Here is a 6000-nt window from a genome sequence, read left to right as displayed (position 1 = left end):
GTTTGCCGCCATGTACATGGCTGGTTGTTATCACTCATTACTCACAATGTATATTTCTGCTGGTTGTATATCCGATTACTACGTCATTATAGAAGTGCTTGCCGTTAATTTCACTTTTAGCCGCCGCATGCACGACAAACTCCCTTAACACATAAGCAAGATTCAGAAGGGTATTGCATATTATCACAAGCTTACTTTTCTACGAATAAGCGTTTCGCAACGTAGCAGTTCCTTGAAAAGCGCTTCGCATTTCTTGTCTAGCCTTATAAGTGAAAAAAAAATTATTTCGGCCCCTTGGAGCAGTGAACCAATTCGATAAAGTAGCAGACCTATTGTCGTCCCACCATATGTCTTAAGTATTTCTGCCCACTATCTCTTGATGCTACCAACATCTCTTTGCGAATAGTATTCTTTTCTATTGTGGTTTTACGCTACCTTTGCTGCCGACCGCTTTTGATCACTGATAGTGACTCCCTTTCGGCCAGCTGTGCTTTCTGAACGCATTGTGGCCCATTTATGCTCTTCGTGCGCAGCTGTTAGTCTAGCCGAGACCACTCCATGTTCAAAGTGCAGACAAAAAATCCGCATGGTAAACACCATTTTCAAGGTCTTGGCAAAAAATACATATTTTTGTTGTTTGGACACCACTTCTTGTGGTTTAAAGCCTTATAGCCTCAGTTATTATTGTTATAGGTAAGTGTGCTTGCATATTTTCACAAAACCTGATATTTTCGGTTGCTTTTCGTTTCATCAGCATGCTGGGAATGTAGCGGGGTAATCGATGCCACGCTTTAAGTAAAGGTGCACCCCCAACTTCCAGAAAGATTCAAGTTCGCGTTCATGCTCCATTGTTCTTCTGTGAGCGGGAAGCACTAAGGTTTTCGTTATTGGGAAGTATTCGCGTTATATAGCCTTTGTATCCTCTTGTATGAAGGTGTAGCAGAAAGCGCCACAATATCTTCTAGTTTTATTTGCTACCAGAAGGTCGTCCATGTTTCTTGTCCTGAAGTTTACCGTAACGAGATCATCTGCGCATAGTCATTTGGAGAGCTCCTCCTTTAATGCTATGTAAATAGAACAATTGGTTATTTAATGCCGCAATTCTGTGCCTTTATTCTTACCGCTGCTACGAAAACAAGGGGGCTAGCGCTACACGACAGTTGTTTTCAAAGAGCCTCGTGAAATAATTTCATATCCTTCGTAGTTCATCTAACCAAACCGCTGCCTTTTTATCATTGAACGCTTGTCCTCTCTTGATTGTCATGCTTTTGCAGCCATGCTGGGGAAGTGTCTCCTTGTGTCTTTCCTGGCATTTGTGAATGCAATTCCGAGAAACAGAAGTGAGTACAACATATGTGAACATTAAAAGTCAAGCCAGTGTAAAAAACGGTCTGCGACAGGAAGCTTAACCTTTTGTTGTACGACAGATGCTTATGTGCCCCTTAGCAGACTCGTTGTCTGAGGTCCTAAGAAATGCCCATTGCAAGTCTTTGCTTTATGACAGATTGCGCTTTTTTTTCGTTCTTCGTTCTGTATAACGGGAAGCAGAAAACGTTGGTTTAGTTCTTCTTAGCACAACGGAATAAATTGTAGCTGTCAGAGGGTTGTTGGTGCCCCCTCTTCAGCGCCTGATTTTTTTTCGCTGCAAGTGCAAGAACTTATTGCCTTGTATCTTATACGTCCGCCCACCTCCCCTCCCCAGTTTATATAGCCAATTTCAATTTGTCGTAGGATAGTATGGCAGCTCGAGTGCCATTAGAGTAGGGTTACTCGAGGGTAAATGGGCAGTACGACACCGCACTGTTCTGTCTTCTGTTTTGAATGCCAGCTAACTTGATCCGTTTCCCTTAATGTCTGCCAGCTCATCGTCTCTGTATACCTTGACGTGGCCGTCCATTATACGATTGTCTATCTCGTTAGGTGGAAGTAGAAGCTCTAGCCGCAGATTCCGAAAACAGTCTTTCTGGCAATTTTTTTAAAGGATCGGTAGCCGATCACCTCTATGCCTCCCAGCGATGGATGTTGGCAGTAAGACAAGAAGAAACGAATGCAGCTCTTTGATTCGGCCTGCTTCCTGCGATCACATGAGATTTGTTTATGTTATCATTTATATTCAATGATGCCAGCCCCTTTCCGAGACAATAGCAGGTGGGCGTACAGATGAAATATGCAGGTGTAGTAATACATCAGCACCACACAGCAAAACAGAAAGAGGAATCCAATGCAGTGACACCCATTACAAACGTATAAAAGTTAAAGTTATACACAATTAATTTCCCTAATTATAGTTAGGGACGAATGCCGAGCTGAAATTTTATGAACAACACACTTCTAGCGCTTATAACCTATACAGACTGATAATATAAATAATATACAAAGCACATACTGTTACCTTTAGATAACACAAAGTAACCGACAGCAAAAGATAACAGAAATTATACGTGAAAAGGGGAGGTGCACAGGCAGATAACAGCAAACCTGAAAACACTCTGTAGCGAGCATTCGGCCACTAATACGCTTCCAGTGATGGCGAAATGTCTGTGGGGTTGAGAGCGTTATTGAATTAACAGATGATATCTTCTATTTTTGAGGCACAGTCGGATAATGAATTCGCATTAGTAATCGAGAGATCTAAACAATTCAATTCCCTGATAGCAATGCAAAAAAGAGTGCTTGAAAGTGCCATTGTGGTAAGAGTGTGTGTGAATGCTTTCAGTGTGCGTGAATGCTTTGAGTATGTGTGAATGCTTGTGCCGGATTACGCGTGATTCTGATGAACGGATGTATAATGATGCGTCAATTTTATAATAGTTGTGAAGCAGCTGAAAAAGAAATTTCAAGCGTGCTGGTTTTGCTCTGATCGCCAGTGTTGAGAGGCCAGAACCTGTTAACATATTTCTCGGAGAGTCAGTGCGCTTATATTTGTTACAGATGAATCTTGCAGCCTTTCTCTGTACATTTGCTACTGTTTTAATGTTAGTGACTGTATAAGCAAACCATGCTGTGTTAGCGTATTCCAATACCGATCTAACGTAGATAGTATAGGCTAAAAACTTGGTAGCTTCAGGCGCCAGCAGGAGACATCTGCGAAGCTAAAACAGCTTCCGCAGAACAATTGAAGTAATATTAAAAATGTGCGCATCCCATCTGAGGTTTGAAGCAATCGCGACGCCTAGAGATGTTTTTCATTCACTTTTTGAAGCCTAGTGACTTTAATGCTGTAATCATATTTGGTAGCTTCTTTCTTTCACGTTATCGTCATACATAGTTTCTTTTTTTTTGGGGGGGGGCGGGGTTATTCGACATTTACCACGGGTCGCACCAGTTCGAGAGATGGTTTAGCAATCAATTAGTGCAAGGTGATCTGAATGACTGTTAAGTTTTTTTAAATAATGCAGCCGTCGGCGAATAGCCTAATGATTGCAGAGTATTGTCTGTGATATCATTATTATTATAAGAAATAACAAAGGCCCCAGAACGGCGCTTTCTGGTACTCCTGACGTGACAGGCAGGGTTTTTGATGGTACTTGCTCAAACAGGACCTATCTTGAACGGTCAGTTAAAAAGTCTTCAACCCAACGTGTTAATAATCTATTTGCAATTATTTTTCCGAGCTTTGCAATTAACTTGTTTTGACATACTGAATCAAAGACCTCAGAAAAGTCTAGTAATATAATATCAGCTCGCGCGAAGTTGTTGTTAGACAGTGCTAAATCATGAACAACCTTTGTTAATTGCGTTGTAGTTGTTAATGCGCTACGGAATCCTTGCTGGCTAGATAATACCGTTCCGCTCCAAGGATGCGATTAAGTGTTTTAAGACTAAATGTTCGAATATTTTGCACGACGTGCTGGTTAACGATATCGGTCGGGAGTTTGAAGGGTCATCGCTATTTCCTGCTTTGGGGATTGGTCTTGTTTTAGCTTTTTTCCAATTGTCTGGAAGTTTTCATGCGGGGAGTGATTTGCGGAAAATGAAAGCAAGGTATTTGCTGCACTATTCTGCGTGTCGTTTAAGAAAAGGATTTGGTACGTCGTCTGGTCCTGAACATACTCTTGGGTCTAGTCTAATATTCCTTCATTACTTACATCCATTGGGTTGATTTCCGTAATATCGGGGGGTGTAAGCTTCGTGATTTTCCCGTTATATTTTGTGAAGACAGAGTGCAAAAAGTTGTAGATGTTGGACTTCACCCATATCAGTTCTAATGTTAGTTGAGGACTGCCTTATTTCGTAGGGCGGAAATGCTCCCAGAACCTCTGCCGGTTACCAGTAACGAATGATAGCAGCATGACCTTGAAGTAATGTTCTTTTGCTTACTCTGCTTTAGTCTTGAAGTTTGAAATGACTGTTTTTAGTTTTGATACATTCGCACTGCCGCACTTTTTTCTTTACCGATTTGCGTGCAGAATTTCTCATATTATCCAGGGGTTATTTCTTTGGGACTGTGTAATCCGTAGTGGAATAAAGTTATTCATACAATAATAAACAAGTTGCTTGAATCGAAGCCAGATGTCATTTGCAGTTGTGGTAGAATCATAGTTAAATTCCATGAACTCGCCATATTCATGAACTAAATAAGTTAGTACGCTGGCGTCGTCTGCTTTATTGAAGTTTGGAACATGAGTTACTATTCATTTAAAGTGTAAGCTGTGATGGAGTGTTAACCGGCAGATGGGCATGGTCCGAAATACCCTCAACAACATCAACTTCAGCGTTGCTAACGCTCACGTGACCACAAATGGGTATTAGATCTAATGTACTTGTAGCTGTTCCTTGAACGCGCGATGAGCGTGACACAATTCGTTGGAGGTTGATATTTACCATTAAATCGGATAAAGTCTCTTAACCCTGCGAGGTGTGCTCCATGCTACTTAAATTTATATTAACAAGGTTAAAATCACCCATTAGTATGACACCAGAACTACGAACATGTTGCTGAAGAAACTCGTGGGTGGAAACTGTGCATTCGGGACCAGAGGATGGGCTACGATAAAAACAATCTGCCACAATGCTTGTACCACGGCACGTTGTTTTGCAAAAAACCGTCTCTGTGTCCGGGACGTGAGGCAGCAGTATATATGAAAGAGAACGTCAAATTAACAATGCCACGCCTCCACCCCGAGATGGTCTGCCTTTTCAGATGACAGCGTAGTTAGGAGGAGGAAACTCCTTGTCGAGTACAGCTGATGAGAGTCAGGTTTCCATGCTTGCCACAATGCCTGCTTCATAAAATAGCAACAAGTCTTCAAGTGGGTGCACTTTATTGACGACACTTCTGGCTTTCACACTTAGTAATGTTATTCTTGTTCTGTGTGGTGCTCTGAGTGCTTGGACGACTTGGTATTTTGCAGTTTGTTTGTTTAGTGACATGCTTTCTTCTTTCTCGCCATCCCAAACAAGCACGCAGTCATTTATGAGCAGCTTATCGAAAGCCAACGCAACTTTCTTTTTTGTGTCGGTTTGGTTTCGCACCATCCGAAAACTTCGTTTTGATTTCGCGTGTTTTGTGACAAAAATTTGCACCGATAACGTAATTCGTACCCTTTAATTCGTGCCGCTTAAGATGCTTGCCATATGTTGTAAGAATTACTGTTCCTCAAGGCTGTTGGGTTGGGCTGTTGTAATATTTTTATGGTCGTGATCAAATGGCATCGGTGACGTCAGTGAGCGTGGCGACAAATTGTTAACGTGTCTTGCCCAGTCGCCATGTAGGCTTTGATTATGCTGTGATGTTGATTGGTGAGTTCTTTGTTATGATACAGCCACTTCCTCAGATCCTTGAGTCTTTTTACCGCAGTGTACCAATTATGAAACAGCTCTCTGAACAAGTGCTTACATAGGAGCACCATCTCATTGCAAAGGCTCCTCATTGTTATTTTCGAAATGTTTAGTTTTTCAGGCCCTTACCTTTGTGGTATGTCTGGGATGCCAAATTCATGTCGTTGCAAAACTTCTGCAGTGTAGCTTGTACGTTCTTCGCAGTCTCAGAGGCGATCT

The 6000-nt window shown here is 41.8% G+C and overlaps 1 long non-coding RNA gene across 1 annotated transcript in view; it reads left to right on the top strand.

Annotated features, from left to right (window-relative positions):
• Window positions 1-452: 452 nt before the first annotated feature.
• The window catches only part of LOC142579684 (uncharacterized), a 28424-nt gene continuing 22876 nt past the window's right edge, over window positions 453-6000 (top strand). Inside the window, exons 1-2 of the long non-coding RNA XR_012827432.1 lie at window positions 453-693; window positions 1275-1340. This is a non-coding gene — a long non-coding RNA (uncharacterized LOC142579684). The remainder of the gene's footprint in view (window positions 694-1274; window positions 1341-6000) is intronic.

The sequence above is a fragment of the Dermacentor variabilis genome, chromosome 4, assembly GCF_050947875.1.
Source record: "Dermacentor variabilis isolate Ectoservices chromosome 4, ASM5094787v1, whole genome shotgun sequence".
In the NCBI taxonomy this organism is placed as follows: domain Eukaryota; kingdom Metazoa; phylum Arthropoda; class Arachnida; order Ixodida; family Ixodidae; genus Dermacentor; species Dermacentor variabilis.
Note: the sequence above shows the minus strand (reverse complement) of the source record. Positions and strands in the feature narration are given on the sequence as shown.